This window comes from Oryctolagus cuniculus, chromosome 7 (genome assembly GCF_051225735.1).
Source record: "Oryctolagus cuniculus isolate XC-2025 breed Fujian yellow rabbit chromosome 7, ASM5122573v1, whole genome shotgun sequence".
In the NCBI taxonomy this organism is placed as follows: Eukaryota; Metazoa; Chordata; class Mammalia; order Lagomorpha; family Leporidae; genus Oryctolagus; species Oryctolagus cuniculus.
The window spans coordinates 67,408,238-67,426,468 of NC_142873.1; the positions used below are offsets into that span (position 1 = coordinate 67,408,238).

General features: G+C 37.5%; 1 protein-coding gene across 3 annotated transcripts in view; it reads right to left on the reverse strand.

Moving 5' to 3' along the window:
• LOC100343733 (pancreatic alpha-amylase) overlaps window positions 1-18,231 on the reverse strand; it is a 50,310-nt gene that overhangs the window by 20,895 nt on the left and 11,184 nt on the right. The window contains exon 1 of one of the 3 annotated variants that reach the window (XM_089337025.1): window positions 9,194-9,447. The exons of the other annotated variants lie outside the window; for them this stretch is intronic. The gene's annotated coding sequence lies outside the window, so the exon portion shown is untranslated. Of the gene's footprint in view, window positions 1-9,193; window positions 9,448-18,231 lie in introns of those variants that run through there. 3 annotated transcript variants of the gene reach the window in all.

Genomic DNA, 18,231 nt, shown 5'->3' on the forward strand with positions numbered 1-18,231 from the left:
TTAAATAATATTAAGATATAAAAATGTCCTTCAAATTCCACTTTGTTATCTGGCCTACAGAAATATTCATCCGAGTGTAGAAGAAGATACACACATAGATATTTGTTATAGCATTCTTGAAAAGATTTCATTCTTTCTTTAAAAAGCAGACTCACGGGAAGAGCAGGAAAGAGAGAGGAAAGGAAGGAGGGGGAATCAGGAAGGGAGGAAAGAGAGAGAGAGAGAACTTCCATCTGAAATTCACCCCCAAATGTCTTTAACAACCAGTGCTGAGTCAGGCTGTTAGAAGCCAAGAACACCATCCTAGTCTCTCATATGAGTGTCAGACACCCAAGTGTTTGGGCCATCTTCTGCTGCCTTCCCAGGCATATTAGTCATAAGGTTGATCAGAAGTGCAGTAGCTGGGACTTGAACTGCACACCAATCAATATGTGATGCCAATGTGGTAAGTGATGGCTTAACCTACTATGTCACAATGCTGGCCCTTGTTAAAACATTTCTTATAACATTAGAATTTTTAGAAATAACTTAAATCTCCATTGTATTGGAAAATGACTGAATAAAATATAGTCAGTGAGAACCTACCATGTGATTTTAGTCCAATTAACGCATTGTGTTATTTCAATTCTTTGAAATACTTTCTGACTGTATGCAACAAGTTAGAAAAAGAATATGCTCTCTATGTGATCAGTTGATCAAAACAATAAAACTCTTTTGAGATCTAATAATTACTGAAGTTGTAATATTAAAAATCTCTCATTACAACTGTGTATTTCTCTTTTTTTTTTCTTACTATCTATCAAGGCTTTCTTTTATTTATTTCAAACCTAGTTATGAAGTGAGTAAATACTGAGAATTATTGATTTTTTCAATCATTAATTATTTTTAATGTAAAACATAACAATTTTATCTTTGACATTAATTTGTTCTTATTTGTCCACACTGATAAAGTTATACCAGCATATCTCTGGTTAAATTTTCATCATTTATTTTATTTTAGAGTCTTACCATATGGTATGCTGGCGCTGCAGGTGGTGGCTCTACCCACTACACCACAGCGCTGGCCCCATACAGTAGAAACTTTCATTCTACTTTTATTCTATGAATGGAAATTATCCCACTTATGTTTCATAGTCCAAAATTAACACAGTATACATTTCTGAAGATAATAAATGAAATGGCCTTAAAATACTTCAATATGACTTACTCTTTTCCAGTTTAGTCATTGTTCTCATTTTTATAGTATCTTTATTTTTTTAACTTTTATTTAATAATATAAATTTCCGCCGGCGCCATAGCTCACTAGGCTAATCCTCTGCCTGTGGCGCCAGCACACTGGGTTCTAGTCCTGGTTGAGGCACTGGATTCTGTCCCAGTTGCTCCTCTTCCAGTCCAGCTCTCTGCTGTGGACCGGGAGTGCAGTGGAGGATGGCCCAAGTGCTTGGGCCCTGCACCCACATGGGAGACCAGGAGAAGCACCTGGCTCCTGGCTTCGGGTCATCATGGTGTGCTGGCCACAGCACGCCAGCCGCAGTGGCCACTGGGGGGTGAACCAATGGAAAAAGGAAGACCTTTCTCTCTGTCTCTCTCTCTCATTGTCCACTCTGTCAAAAAAAATAATAAATGTAAATTTCCAAAGTACAGCTTATGGATTACAAACTCCCCCCCCATAACCTCCCCCTCACCCACACCCCTCCCATCTCCCACTCCCTCTCCCATTCCATTCACATCAAGATTCATTTTCAATTATCTTTATATACAGAAGATCAATTTAGTACAAATTAAGTAAATATTTCAACAGTTGTACTCACAATGAAAAACAAACTCTAAAATACTGTTTGAGTACTAGTTATAGCGTTAATTCACATTGTACAACACATTAAGGACAGACATCCTACATGAGGAGTAAGTCCACAGTGACTCCTGTTGTTGACTTAGCAAATTGACACTCTCGTTTATTGCATCAGTAATCACCCTAGGCTCTTGTCATGAGCTGCCAAGGCTATAGAAGCGTTTTGAGTTTGCCGACTTCGATCTTATTTAGACAAGGTCATAAACAAAGTGGAAGTTCTCTCCTCCCTTCAAAGAAAGGTACCTCCTTTTTGATGGCACGTTCTGTCCACTGGGATCTCACTCACAGAGATCTTTCATTTAGTTTTTTTTTGTTGTTTTTTTGTTTGTTTGTTTTTTTGCCAGAGTGTCTTGGCTTTCCATGCCTAAAATACTCTCATGGGCTCTTCAGCTGGATCTGAATGCCTTAAGGGCTTATTCTGAGGCCAGAGTGCTGTTTAGGACATCTGCCATTCTATAAGTCTGCTGTGTATCCGGCTTCCCATGTTGAATCGTTCTTTCCTTCTTAATTCTATCAGATAGTATTAGCAGATGCTAGTCTTGTTTATGTGATCTCTTTGACTCTTAGACCTATCATTATGATCAATTGTGAACTGAAATTGATCACTTGGACTAGTGAGATGGCATTGCTACATGCCACCTTGATGGGATTGAATTGGAATCCCCTGGCATGTTTCTAACACTACCATTTGGGGCAAATCAGATTGAGCATGCCCCAAATTGTATATCTCCTCCCTCTCTTATTTCCACTCTTATATTTAACAGAGATCACTTTTCAGTTAAATTTAAACACCTAAGAATAATTGTGTGTTAATTACAGAGTTCGACCAATAGTATTAAGTAGGACAAAAAATACTAAAGTATCTTTCATATTTTAATTCTGCAAAACATTACATTTTTTCAGTAGAAATAATGCCCAATGTTCACTCAGGTTTATTGACACCTTTATTACTTTCTTTGCTTTTTATACCTCTTGTAATTAAGGCTACTCTGGGTGTCTAAAACTTTGGTGAATATATGCTGAGGACAAATTCTAATAATTGTTTATTTTATAATGTCTTTATTTTACCTTTATTTTTTTAAAAAAAAACTTTCCTGTAGTAAAATTGTAAAAGTTATTTTTTCCAGAATTTTGAGGATATTCCATAAATATTTGGATTTCACTGTAGCTTTAGTCAGGTGTCAGTTTAACTGCTATCTCTGTGGAGGAATTTTTATTCTTTTTGTATTTATCACTTTACAAATATTATCAATGTCAATGTTCTTAGCTAGGTTTTCTATGTTATCTAAGTATAGAGCTTTTCTTTTTTTTTTAACTTTTATTTAATGAATATAAATTTCCAAAGTACAGCTTATAGAATTACAATGGCTTCCCCCCCATAACGTCACTCCCACCCGCAACCCTCCCCTTTCCCACTCCCTCTCCCCTTACATTCACATCAAGATTCATTTTCAATTCTCTTTATATACAGAAGATCAGTTTAGCATACATTAAGTAAAGATTTCAACAGTTTGCTCCCACACAGAAACATAAAGTGAAAAATACTGTTTGAGTACTAGTTATAGTATTAAATCTCAATGTATAGCACACTAAGGACAAAGATCCTACATGAGGAGTAAGTGCACAGTGACTCCTGTTGTTGACTTAACAAATTGACACTCTTGTTTATGGCATCAGTAATCACCCTAGGCTCTTGTCATGAGCTGCCAAGGCTATGGAAGCCCCCTGAGTTCACCAACTCTGATCATATTTAGATAAGGCCATGGTCAAAGTGGAAGTTCTCTCCTCCCTTCAGAGAAAGGTACCTCCTTCTTTGATGACCCATTCTTTCCACTGGGATCTCACTCACGGAGATCTTTCATTTAGATTTTTTTTTTTTTTTCCCCAGAGTGTCTTGGCTTTCCATGCCTGAAATAGTCTCATGGGCTTTTCAGCCAGATCCGCATGCCTTAAGGGCTGATTCTGAGGCCAGAGTTTTATTTAGGACATCTGCCATTCTATGGGTCTGCTGTGTATCTCACTTCCCACGCTTTCTTAGGAATTTGTGGTTTAAATTTTTTGCCAGATAAATAAGACAGAAGGCATAATTTCACCGATTTTCTTACTCATTTACTTATTATGCTTCTCCTTGAACTACAATTGAATATAGAAGTAGTTGTCATTATATTCAAAATGTCCCTTAATCTCTCTCTCATATTTTCTATCTTTTATGTTTCTCTCTAAGCTTCATTCCACATTTTTTATAGCTATTTCTTTCAGGTCAAAAAATATCTCTTCATTTGGTGATTATCTGCTCTTAGATATGCATTTTTATTTTTCTTTAGCTTTTTAATAAAAATTTTATTTAAGGAATACAAATTTCATGCATTTCATATATACAAATTTAGGAACATATTTATTCTTCCCACCCTATCTCCCTCCCTTCTTCCTCTTCCCTCACCCATCCCCATTCTTATTTTTTACAAAGATCTATTTTCAGTTAATTTGATACTCATAAGATTAACCCTACACTAAGTAGAGAAGGCCCAGAATAGTATGAAGAAAAAAGAAAACATAAACAAAAACAAACAAAAAATTATTCTTCAACAGTCAAGACAAGGGCTGTTCAAAATCATCATATTACAAAGTGTCAGTTTAGCTCCTATAGATTACATTACAGGCAATCTGTTAGTTACCACAGATCACAGAGAACATATGGTATTTGTCTTTTGGGGACTGGCTTATTTCACTAAGTATAATGTTTTTGATTTGCACCCATTTTGTTGCAAATGACAGGATTTCATTTTATTTTTACTGTGTAGTATTGTGTAGTATATATATACCATAATTTCTCTATCCAGTCTTCTGCTGATGGATATCTGGGTTGATTCCATATCTTAGCTATTATAAATTGAGCTGCAATAAACTTGAGGATACAGATAACTCTCATATGTTGATTTTATTTCCCTTCAGTAAATTCCCAGGAGTGTGATGGCTGGGTCATATGGTAGGTCTATATTAAGCTTTCTGAGGTATCTCCAATACTGTCTTCCACAGTGGCTGCACCAGTTTACATTCCCACCAACAGTGAATTGGCATACATTTCCCCCACATCCTAATAAGCATTTGTTGTTTGTTGATTTCTGTATGAAAGTCTTTTTTTTTTTTTAAGCCTTTCTAATGAAGGTGAGGTGCAACCTCATTGTGGTTTTGATTTGCAATTCCCTGATGGCTATTGATCCTGAGCATTTTCTCATGTGTCTTTAGCCATTCAAATTTCCCCTCTAGAAAAATTTTCATTCAAATCATTTGCCTATTTAATAACTGGATTGTTTGTTCTGTTGTTGTTTCTTGAGCTCTTTATAGATTCTGGATATTAATCCTTTATCAGTTGCGTAGTTTGTCAATATTTTCTCCCATTTTATTGGTAGCCTTTTCACTTTGCTGAGTGTTTCTTTTGAAGTACAGAAGCGTCTCAATTTGATGTAATCTCATTTATTAATTTTTACTTTGATTGCCTGTGCTTCTAGGGTCTTTTCCAAGAAGTCTCTCCCTATGCCAATGTTTTGTAGGGTTTCTTCATTGTTCTCTAGTAACTTGATGGTATCAGGTCATAGATTTAGGTCGCTGATCCATTTTGATTGGATTTTTGTGTAAGGTATAATGTAGGGGTCTTGTGTCATACTTCTGCACGTGGAGATCCAGTTCACACAGCACCATTTATTGAAGAGGCTCTTTGCTTCAGGGATTGATTTTAGTTGCTGTGTCAAAGATGAGTTGTTTGTAAATGTGTGGATTGATTTCTAAATTTTCTATTCTGTTCCATTGGCCTACACGTGTGTTTTTGTGCCAGTACCATGCTGTTTTGTTTATAACTGCCTTGTAGTATGCCTTGAGATCTGGTATTGTAATGCCTCCAGTTTTGTTTTTGTTGTTTAAGATTACTAGAGCTATTTAGTGTTTGTTGTGTTTCCATGTGAATTCTACCATCATTTTTTCTAGATCCAAGAATGTTGTTGGTATTTTGATTGAGATCACATTGAATCTACAAATTGCTGTCAATAATATGGACATTCTGATGGTATTGATTCTTCTAATTTATGAACATGGAAGAGCTTTTCCTCTTTTTTAGTCTTATTATATTTCTTTCTTTAATGCTTTGTAATTCCCATCATAGAGTTCTTTGACATCCTTGGTTAAATTTATTCCAAGATATTTTAATCTTTTTGTGGCTATTGTGAATAAGATTGATCTTAGAAGTTCTTTCTCAGCTATGGCATTTTCTGTGTATACAAAGGCTACTGATTTTTGTATGTTGATTTTATATCCTGCTACTCTCCCAAACTCTTCTATGAGCTCCAATAGTCCCTTAGTGGAGTCTTTTGTTCCCCTAAATATATAGAATCACCTCATTTGCAGATAGGGATAGTTTAACTTCCTCCTTCCCAATTTGTATCCTTTTGATTTCTTTTTTTTAAAGATTTATTTATTTATTTGAAGGAGTTACAGAGAGAGAGAAGGAGAGGCAGAGAGAGAGAGAGAGAGAGAGAGAGGTCTTCCATCCGCTGGTTCACTCCCTAATTGTCCACAACAGCTGGAGCTGTGCAGGTCTGAAGCCAGGAGCCCAGAGCCCTCCCGGGTCTTCCCATTTGGGTGCAGGGGCCCAAGGACTTGGACCATCCTCCACTGCTCTCCCAGGCCATAGCAGAGAGCTAGATCAAAGCAGAGCAGCCAGGACATGAACAGGCGCCCATAAGGGATGCCAGCACTATAGGTGGTGGCTTTACCTGCACTGCCACAATGCTGGCCCCTTCCTTTGATTTCTTTTCTTTCCTGATGGCTCTGGATAAAACTTCCATGACTATATTGAATACCAAAGCTGAGAGTGGGCATCCTTGTCTGATTCTGCATCTTAGTGGGAATGCCTCCAGAGCTTACCCGTAAATTCAGTAAGATGATGGCTGTGGGTTTTTCATAAATTGCCTTGATTATGTTGAGGAATGTTCTTCCTATACTCAATTTGTTTAAAGTTTTCATCATGAAAGGATGCTAAATTTTATTATATGCTTTCTCTGCATCAATTAAGATAATCATATGGCTTTTTTCCCCTTCACTTTGTTAATGTGATATATCACATTTATTGATTGTTGGATGTTGAACCATCTTTGCCTTTCTGATGCACTGTTTGATTTGATTGGCTAGTATTGTGTTGAGGATTTTTGCATCTATGTTCATCAGGGAAACTGGTCTATAGTTTTCTTTCACTGTTGTTTTTATTTCTGGTTTAGGAATTAAGTAATGCTGGCTTCATAGAAAGAGTTTGTGAGGATATCCTCCATTTCAAATGCTTTGAATAGCTTGAAAATACCTGAAATTAATTCATCTCTTAATGTTTGGTAGAATTCAGTAGTGAAACCATCATCGGGACCTGAGCTTTTCTTTGTTGTTAGGGTATTTATTACTGATTAAATAAATCTCCATCTTGTTTATTGGTCTGTTTAGATGTTCTATGTCTTCATTACTCAATTTTGGTTGCTTGTATTCCCAATTTGTTGGCATATTGCTCTTTGTAGTCATTCCTGATGATTCTTTTTTATTTCTGTGGTATCTGTTGTTACATTTCCTTTTTCATCTCTGATTTTCTTGATTTGGGTCTTCTCCCTCTTTTTTTTGTAGCTGGGCCAATGTTGTGTCAATTTTGTTTATTTTTGCAAAAGCCAGCTCTTCATTTCATTAATCTTTTATATTGTTTTTGGTTTCAATCGTGTTTATTTCTTATTTTAATTATTCCTTTCCTCCTACTAACTTGGGGTTTGATTATTGCTTTTCTAGGTTCTAGAAATGCATTGCTAGCTCATTTATTTGGTGACTTTATAGTTACTTGATGTAGGCAACAACTGCTTATAAACTTCTCTCTAAACACTGCTTTTGTGTATCACGTAAGTTTTGATATGTTGTATTGTTGTCTTCATTTGTTTCCAGAATGTTTTTTATTTCTCTTTTGATTTCCTCTATGACCCACTGTTCATTTAGGAGCATGTTGTTCAGTCTCCATGTGTTTGCATATGTTCTAGATATAGAATATGCATTGTTGTTGATTTCTAGCTTTAATTCACTGTGATCATAGAAGATGCACGGCATGATTTTTATTTTTTTGAATTTTCTGAGACTTACTTTATGGCCTAGTATATGGTCTATCCTAGAGAAAGTTCCATGCACTGATGAGAAGAATGTGTGCTCTGCAACTATGCGGTGGAAAGTTCTGTAGATATTGGTTAGTTCCATTTGGTGTATAGTTTTGATTAACTTTGTTGTTTCTTTGTTGATTTTCTGTATGGCTGATTTATCCATTGATGAAAGTGGGGTGTTGAAGTCCCCCATTACTATTGTATTGGAGTCTATGTCTCACTTTAGATACATTATCAGTTCATTTAAATAGCCAGAAATATGCCTAGTGTAAAACAAAAAAAAATACTTTTTAATTTCACTTTTCTATTAAATTTTTAAATATTCTGTTTTTCATTTCTACTTTGAATTGTTAGGCCATTCCATTTCGGGAGTATTGATAACACTTGATTTTTAGCATGTCTTGATTTGTTTGTATCTGAAGATCTGTGATTGTAAGCACAAAGTACTAGGAATTCTGAAATTTCCCAGGCATTTACTTTCATTTAAGTCCTTTTAAAGTCTCTCTGAAATATGTGTAGTTTCCTAGTAAGAAAGGAATATGTGCAAACCTTATTTCAGATTATCTACAGCTATATTTTATTTCTAAGGTCATCTTATTAAAGTTATAATTGGTCTTGGATCACAATATTGCATAAGCAAAAATATTAGAGTGCTTTCTTTGGCTTAGTTAGATGCCATTGGGATGCCCTCTGCCCCGGCCCCATTCCAAATTCCTGTTTTACTTTCTATTCCAATTTCCTGCTAATGCATGTCCTAGAAGGTAGCAGGTGATGGTTCAAGTACTTAGGTCCCAGCCAACTACATGAGTAACCTGGAATCAGTTTCACAATCCTAGTTATTCACCTTTGAACAGCTGTAGCTACTGGGAGCATTAGGAGAATGAACTAGTACATGAAAGAGTCTCTCTCTCTCTCTCTTCCCCCCACCTTTCAAATTAATAAAAAATAAAATATAATTTAAAAATAAAAACCATGTGAAAAGGAACAGGAAACATTAAAGAGGAAACTCATATAGCAAAAACAGATGTGAAAATGTGCTCAGCTTTGAGAGTACCTGGAAAATGCTAATTAAAATAAGAGTCAAATATATCCAATAAAAAGGAAAATAAAATTAGACTTGATAACATCAAATTTAATAAGAGTGTGGTAAGGTATATGATGCACTGTATAGTACCATTAAAGGAGAGAGTAGAGTTGCCCCTCATCCAGGCCAGCCCTCTGCTGTGGCCAGGGAGTGCAGTGGAGGATGGCCCAGGTGCTTGGGCCCTGCACCCCATGGAAGACCAGGAAAAGCACCTGGCTCCTGGCTCCTGCCATCAGATCAGCGCGGTGCGCCGGCCGCAGCGTGCCGGCCGCGGTGGCCATTGGAGGGTGAACCAACGGCAAAAGGAAGACCTTTCTCTCTGTCTCTCTCACTGTCCACTCTGCCTGTCAAAAAAAAAAAAAAAAAAAAAGGAGAGAGTACAAATTGGTACCTTTTTGAATAATTGACATCAATTTTGCATTATTTTTTGATATAAAAAGTCATTAAATACACTTGGTTATCTATAGAAATATTCAATCAAGTGTACAAGAAAATGCATACACAGAAATTTGTTATAACATTCTTGAAAAGATTTCTTTCCATCATTGAAAAGCAGAGTGAGGGCTGGTGCTGTGGTGCAGTAGGTAAAGCCGTTGCCTGTGGGGGCAGCATCCCATGCAGGCGCTGGTTTGTGTCCCGGCTGCTCCACTTCTGATTCAACTCTCTCCTATGGCCTGGGAAGGCAGAAGATGGCCCAAGCCCTTGGACCACTACACCTATATGAGATACCTGGAGGAAGCTCCTGGCTCCTGGCTTCTGATCAGCGCAGCACCAGCTGTTGCTGCCATCTGGGGAGTGAACAGCGGATGAAGACCTCTCTCTCTCTCACTCTGATTTTGCCTTTCTATAACTCTACCTTTCAAATAAATAAATAAATCTTTTTTAAAAGAAAAAATCAGAATGACAGTAGAGAGAGAAAGACAGGAAGGGCGGGAGCAGGAATGAGGAAGGGAAGGAAAAAGAGAGAGAGAGGGAGAGAGATCCTCCATCTGCCAATTCACCATCAAATGTCTGCAATAGCCAGTGCTGAGTCAGGCTGTCAGAAGCCAAGAACACCATCCTAGTCTCTCATATGAGTGTCAGATACCCAAGTTTTTGGGCCATCTTCTGCTGCCTTCCCAGGCATATTAGTCGTAAGGTTGATCAGAAGTGCAGTAGTTGGGACTTGAACTGCACACCAATCAATATGTGATGCCAATGCGGCAAGTGATGGCTTAACATGCTATGTCACAGTGCTGGCCCTTGTTAAAACATTTCTTATAACATTAGAATTTTTAGAAATAACTTAAATCTCCATTGTATTGGAAAATGACTGAATAAAAGTCAGTGAGAACCTACCATGTGATTTTAGTCCAATTACCGCATTGTGTTATTTCAATCCTTTCAAAAACTCACTTTTCTGATTGTGTATGTAACATGTTGGGAAAAGAATGGGTTCTTTATATGCTCATTTGAAGACTAATAAAACTTTTGTTGAGATCTAATAATTACTGAGGTTGTGATATAAAAATTTCTCATTACAATTGTGGATGTCTGCTTTTTTGTACTACTCTGAAAAGGTTTTCCTACACTTATTTTAAACTAATTAACAATGTGAGTAAATACTAAGAACTATTGATTTTTTGAATCATAACATGAATAATTTTTATTATAAAACAACACTTTTGTTCTTAAGTTTATTTTGTCCATACTGATAAAGTTATACCAACTTGTCTGGTTAAATATTTATCATTTATTTTGTTGTAGATTTTTATCATTAATTCTTTTCTATTCATGTTTTTAAATTTCATAAACTCCTTGGACTCATTTATTTATTTTGCTTCTCTGTTTCAGTGATTTCATAAATATGGTCTTCAAGTTTATATTTATTTCTTCTCCCCGTCACATTCCCCCCAGAGAACGTCAATTCATGTACTGTCTTTTTCAGTTACAGAATTTGGTTTATCACAGTTTCTATTTCTTTGTTGATACTGTTATTTTTGTCATGCATCATTTCCCTGATTTCATTTAGTTGTTAAAACTGTGTTCTTGGCTGGCACCGCGGCTCACTAGGCTAATCCTCCACCTGCGGCCCAGCACACCGGGTTCTAGTCCTGGTCGGGGTGCCGGATTCTGTCCCGGTTGCCCCTCTTCCAGGCCAGCTCTCTGCTATGGCCCAGCAGTGCAGTGGAGGATGGCCCAAGTCCTTGGGCCCTGCATCCCATGGGAGACCAGCAGAAGCACCTGGCTCCTGGCTTCGGATCAGTGCAGTGGGCCAGCTGCAGCACGCTGGCCGCAGTGGCCATCGGAGGGTGAACCAACGGCAAAAGGAAGACCTTTCTCTCTGTCTCTCTCTCTCACTTGTGCACTCTGTCAAAACAAACAAACACACAAAAAAACTGTGTTCTCTTTTAATTCCTTGTGTTTCATTAGAACAGCGACTTTGAATTCTCTACCAATTATGTATTACCATTGTTTATGTTCGTTTATGGAGATTTCATTAGTTCCTTTAAACATATCTTGGTTGTTTCTTTGTGTGTCTTTTTGTTGTTGTTGTTGTTCTGGTCCTTCTAGCACCTGAAATTTTTTGAAGTCTCATTTTATTATTTACAAACTCTTACTAGATAAATCTCTGGAAATCTCTCAAGCTCTTTATGTATATATTTTTCTTTTCTGTGTTTTTCTATGTTCCCTCCTATTTGAAGAAGTTGGCTGGTTTCTACTCAGGAACTCCTTTGTGTCTCCAATACTGTAGTATCTGGGTATTAACCTAAAATCATGGTCTCAAAACTCATTTTCTGTCTTTTTGTGGCACCACTGTATCTGGAGGATAATGCAATTTGGTAACCAGAGACCTCCAATGTGGTGCCTGGTTCCTCTAAGTTCTTGGTTACAGTAAAGATAGCATTTAGTCCCTCAGGAAGTCTTCCTGAATTTCAGCTAAATGTATGTTCTACTCTCTTTCATTCCCAAGGAGAAGACAGGAGTTGAAGGCTTCCTTCCAAACACATCAAGCCATGTGAATGGGCTGAGTCGGAGGTAGAAAAATGGTGTTGTTCTGAGAAGAAAGGTAGCAGTGTCCCAAATTTCCTGCCTAGTCTCTATGCATTTGGTTTTTTTGTCTTCCTGAGTTCAGGAAACTTTTATCTGGTTTTCAGGAATCACATAGAAGTATTTTTTGGCTTGCTCTAAAATCTGAGTCCAGGAGAAAAGAAGAGACATCCTATTTTACCATTTTGTTCTTTTTATATCATTCCAATTTCATAGGTGGCATTTGTTTTTTTTTTTTTTTTTTTTTTTGCATCAACTGTGCTTTTGATTCTTTTTTTTATAAAGATTTATTTATTTATTTGAAAATCATAGTTACACAGAAAGAGGAGAAGCAGAGAGAGAGAGAGAGAGAGAGAGGTCTTCCATTCGCTGGTTCACTCCCTAATTGGCCACAACGACCGAAGCTGTGCTGATCTGAAGCCAGAAGCCAGGAACCCCTTCCGGGTCTCCCATGTGGGTGCAGGAGCCCAAGGACTTGGGCCATTTTCCACTGTTTTCCTAGGCCATAGCAGAGAGCTGGATGGGAAGTGGAGCAGCTGGGTCTCAAACCAGCGCCCTTTTGGGATGCTGGCGCTTCAGGCAAGGGTGTTAACCTGCTGAGCCGCAGCGCTTGCCCCTTGCTTTTGATTCTTAAACAATATTTTATTTCTTAGAACATACAGGTAAGTTCAAAAAGATTTTGGAAAATGGAATTAAAAAGTTTATTTGGATGCAAAAAATTCTGCAAAGCATTAGAAAGCAGAACATCCAACTTCAGAATGTGAGCCTTTGCAGTGCAAGTGATGACAGCACTAATTAAAAATGGGTGATGTTGAAGGTTTTGTTCAGAAGTGTGCCCTGTGCCACTCTGTCCAAAAGGCAAGCACAAGATTGGGTCAAATCTCCATGGTCTCTTTGGGCATAAGGCAGGACAGATAGGATTCTGATTCTCTTACTCAGATACCAGAAAGAACAAAGGTAAAAAGACACTCTGATACAGTATTTTGAATAGCCCAAGAAATGCATCCTTAAAACCAAAATGATATTCACAGGCTTGAAGAAGAATGGAGATGGTACTGTGATATAGGTGGTCAAGCTGCTTCCTACATTGTTGGCATCCCATATGGGTGCTGGTTCAAGTCCCAGTTGCTCCATTTCCAATTCAGCTACCTGCTAATGTTACTGAAAGCAAGGGAAGATGGTTCAAGTCCTTGGGCCCCTACACCCACGTAGGATACCCAAAGGAAGCTCCTGGCTCCTTACTTTGCATCAGCTGAGATTCAGACATTGCAGTCATTTGGGGAGTGAACCAGGACATGGAAGATATTTCTCTCTCTTCCCCACTCCATCCCTCTCTCTCTCTCTCTCTGCCTCTGCTTCTCTTTAACTCCGCCTTTCAATTAAATAAATACCTTAAAAAAAGAATTAGAATTAATGAGCAGTCTTGATAACTGATCTCAACAGAGTTACAAATGAATAATGGTGGGCCACTGCTTATTACAAAACAGTCATGTCTCATGATATTTTTTACATGCACCATAATTCTTACACCAAAATTAAGATCATGAATGGCTGAAAGAATAATTTTTGGTGGACAGTTCTGATTTAAGTAAAATTGCTTTGTGTGGTTAAATAAATGTGATTTGGTCCACTGAAATTTTGGTAAACTCCAGTTTAGTAAATCCTGTTTTCTCTTTCTAAAGATATGATTGTACTTAACTAATACTGTTCAATGCTTCACAAAAACAGAGTATGCCAACTCAAAACTGGTAGAAAAGCTGAATTTATATTAAAATTATGGGAAAGAGCCAGCCTTATGGTGCAGTCTGTTAAGCTGCTGCCTGCAATGCTAGCATCTCATATGAGTGCTAGTTAGAGTCCTACTGCTCCACTTCTAACCCAGCTCCCCATTAATGCACCCAGGAAATCAGGAATGTCCCCCTTCAACTTATGTGGGAGACCAGGATAGAGTTCAGGGCTATTGCCTATGGCCAGGGCAAAGCCTGGCATTGCAACCATTTCAGGAGTGAACCAGCAGATGGAAGGTTTCTTTTCCCTCTCTTTCAAATAACTCTACCTTTCAAATAAATAAATAAACCTTAAAAAAAAATTACTGAAGAAATCTCTTCAGTTTCAGAACCAAGCAAGACTCATTTGTTTCTGGTTTTTGTTCTTAAGTTCTTAAAGCAAGAGCTGACTATAGGTAGCAATGCTTATTTCATATTTCTGGATTTAACTATCTCAATTTAATTAGAATTTACAGTATCTACAATGCTGCCTTTTACTTCTTTAAGAAAGCCTTTAAGTGTGGCTTATGCATATCCAGTAAGGAAAATTTAACATGGCTCATATTTTATACATGATTTAAAGTCGTGCTTGAACATCAGCATGACCAGATAGAGTAACAAGTTAAACTTCCCTTTTGAATTCTTTACTATCTTACACCAAGTTATAATTCAGGATTGTGTATAAACAGCTATTTGGAAATAGATAATTTGGAAACTACTGAAGATTTGTGTTTGGTTAATAGTGATTTGGCCACCTCATTAGAAGGGTCAAAGTAGAGGAGATACACCATCAGCACACATTTCTAAATGATGAGATCACAATACTTAAGATAGTCAAAAACAAAATTGCAGATAAAAACAAAATTAGGAAAGGCTGCATATGAGAGGTCTAAAAATTTCATGTAGTGCACATTATGAAAACACTATGAAATGATTTAAAAAAATTCACACCAAAATAAATACCTTTTAATTTCACTAGTCTATTAATTTTTTGGAATATTCTATTTATCATAGCTACTTCCAATTTTTAGGTCATAGGGTTACTTTGTTTATATCTGAACATCTGTGATTGAGAGCATAAAGTTCTAGGAGTTCTGAAGTTTTCCACACATTTAGTTTCTACTAAGTCCTTTTGCAGTCTCTCTGGAACATGTGTAGCTTCCTAGTCAGCTAGGAATATATGCAAGCCTCATCTTAGATTTTCTGTGGCTATTTTTTATCTAGAATTAACTTATTAAAGTTATGATTAGTCTGACAATAGGATCACAACATTTCATCAGCAAAAATATTACAGTACTTTGTTTGGCTTAGTTAGATGCCATTGGGATGCCCTCCTGCTCCGGCCCCATTCCAAGTTCTTATTTTGCTTTCTTCTCCAATTTCCTGCAAACGCACATCCTGGGAGGTAGAGATGATGGTTCAAGTACTTGGGTCCCCGCCATCTACATGAGTAATCTGGAATCAGTTTCACAGTCCTGGTTCTTTACCTTGGATCAGCTGCTGCTACTGGGGGCATCAGGGAAATGAAATCGCACATGAAAGCTTGCTCTCCCCCCACCCCCTTATCTCTTTCTACCTTTCAAGTGAATAAAAAATAAAGTAAAATACAGTTTAGAAATTAAAGCACGTAAAAAGGTACAGGAAAAAACAGAAAATTCATATTGCTAAAATGAATGTGAATACATGCTCAGCCTTGAGAGTATCTGGAAAATGTTAATTGTTAGAAATCATTTCTTATCCACTAAAAAGGAAAACAAAATAATTAGAGACATGACAACATCAAACTTAGTAAGAATGTGGTAAGGTACTATGATGCACTATAGTACCAGTAGTAGAGAGAGTACAAATTGATCCCCTTGTAGGCAATTTTGCATAATTTTAAGAGATAAAAATACACTTTAAATGCCACTTAGTTATCTAATCTACAGAAATCTTCATCCAAGTGTACAGGAAGATACATGCATAGATGTTTGTTACAGCATTTTTGAAAAGATTCTTTCTTTAAAAAGCAGAGTGACAAGGAGAGAGGGTAAGAGAGAGAAAGGGAGGGAGGGGGAATGAGGAAGGGAGGCAGGGAGGGAGGGAGAGAGAGGAAGAGGAAGAGGAAGAGGAAGAGGAAGAGGAAGAGAATCTCCCATCTGCTAATTTACTCTAAATTGGGTGCAACAGCCAGTGCTGAGGTAGGCTGAAGCCAGGAACCAAGAACACCATCATAATCTCTCGTATGAGTGCCAACAACCCAAGTATATGAGCCATTTTCTGCTGCTTTCCCAGGCACATTAGCAGTAAGGTTGATCAGAAGTGGAGTAGCTAAGACTGGAACTACACATCAAAAAGAGATGCCAATGTGGCAGGGGATGGCTTAACCTGCTATATCTCAATACTGACCCTTGTTAAAACATTTCTTGTTTGTGTTGACGAAATGTTTCTTCTATTTCTCAACATAATCAAGGCAATTTATGAAAAACACATAGCCTTCATTTTAGTGAATGGGGAAAAGTTGGGAAAATTCCCACTAAGATCCAGAAACAGACAAGGATGCCCATTCTCACTATTACTATTCAATATAATCCTGTAAGTTTTAGAGCCATCAGAGAAGAAAAAGACATCAAAATGATAAAAATTGGGAAGGAGGAAGTCAAATTATCCCTTTTTGGAAATGACATGGTTCTAATACAGGGGATCCAAAAAACTCCACTAACAGACTATTGGAACTCATAAAAGAGTTTGGTAAAGTAGCAGGATATAAAATCACACACAAAAATCAATTGCCTTTGTAAACACAGACAATGCCATATCTGAGAAAGAACTTCCAATATCAATATAATTCATAATAGCTAAAAAAATTAATCAACTCAGAATAAATGTAACCAAGAATGTCAAAGATCTCTATGATGAGAATTACAAAATATTAAAGAAATAGAAGACACCACAAATGAAAAAAATCTCCCATGCTCATGGATTGGAAAAATCAATATCATCAAAATATTCATACTACCAAAAGCAATTTACAGATTCAATGCAATTTCAATCAAAATACCAAGGACATTCTTCTCAGATCTAAAAAAAAAAATGATGTTGAAATTCATTTGGAAACACAAGAGACTATAATAGCTAAAGCAATCATAAACAACAAAAACAAAGCCAGAGGCATCACAATACCAGATTTCAAGACATACTGTTAGGTAGGAAGTTAGAAATTTAGCCTATGTGTGTGTGAGACAGGCCTTTATGACCAGCACCTACTGCTGAAGCTCCAGAAGCCCAACATTTTGCACTTCAAAGTCCTGTTCAGACCCTGATAACTGTCCAGGTCTTCCCCCAAGGAAAGCTCCCAGGAGAATTCTCTCTCCTCAGGACCAAATGGGTGACCTGATAACATGGGGCAATAAAACCTACACAGACACTCTAAGGGAAGCCCCTCTGCTCTGCCCAGGGCCAGCAAATCTGGGGAGGAATTTGCTAATTTTCATCCAACAAACCCTTCCACTAGGACTCCCCATCCTTTGTCCTGGAGGAGAGGGGGAGGTGGGTAAAGAGACTCTCTTAAAATCTAGGGAGTCCAAATAGACTGTGCTCAGTCTTCTGCCTCTCAGCTAAGCCACCCACCTGGACTGTCCAGGTATATTCTCTCCTTTCAACCATGTAACCTCGCTCTCCCCAGTCTGAGTGACTGGGCACACTCTCTTTGCCCCTTCCGTTCTGCCAGATGTCCTATCCCCAATAAAACCTTATCACTCTGCTCTCTGGACTCACGCCTGAATTCTTTCTTGCATGAAGACAAGAACTCCATGGCTTCCATGGCCTTTCCTCCGGTGACATTTCTACAGGGAAGTTATAAACAAAACAGCATGATACTGACACAAAAACAGATGTGTAGACAAATGGAACAGAATAGAAACTCCAGAAATCAATCCATATATTTACAATCAACTTATCATTGACAAAGGAGCTAAAATCAATCCCTGGAGCAAGGACAGTCTCTTCAACAAACAGTGCAGGGAAAACTGGATCTCTGTATGATGCAAAAGTATGAAGCAAGAATCCTACCTTACACTTTACACAAAAATCCACACAAAAAAGATCAAAGACCTAAATCTACAACCTGATACCATCAAATTATTAGAAAACATTGGGGAAATGCTGCAAGTCACTAGCATAGGCAGACTTCTTGGAAAAGATCACAGAAGCACAGGCAATCAAAGCCAAAATTGACAAATGAGATCACATCAAATTGAGAAGTTTCTACGCTGCAAAAGAAACATTCAGCAAATTGAAGAGGCAACCGACAGAATGGGAGAAAATACTAGAAATTATTAACTGATAAAGGAT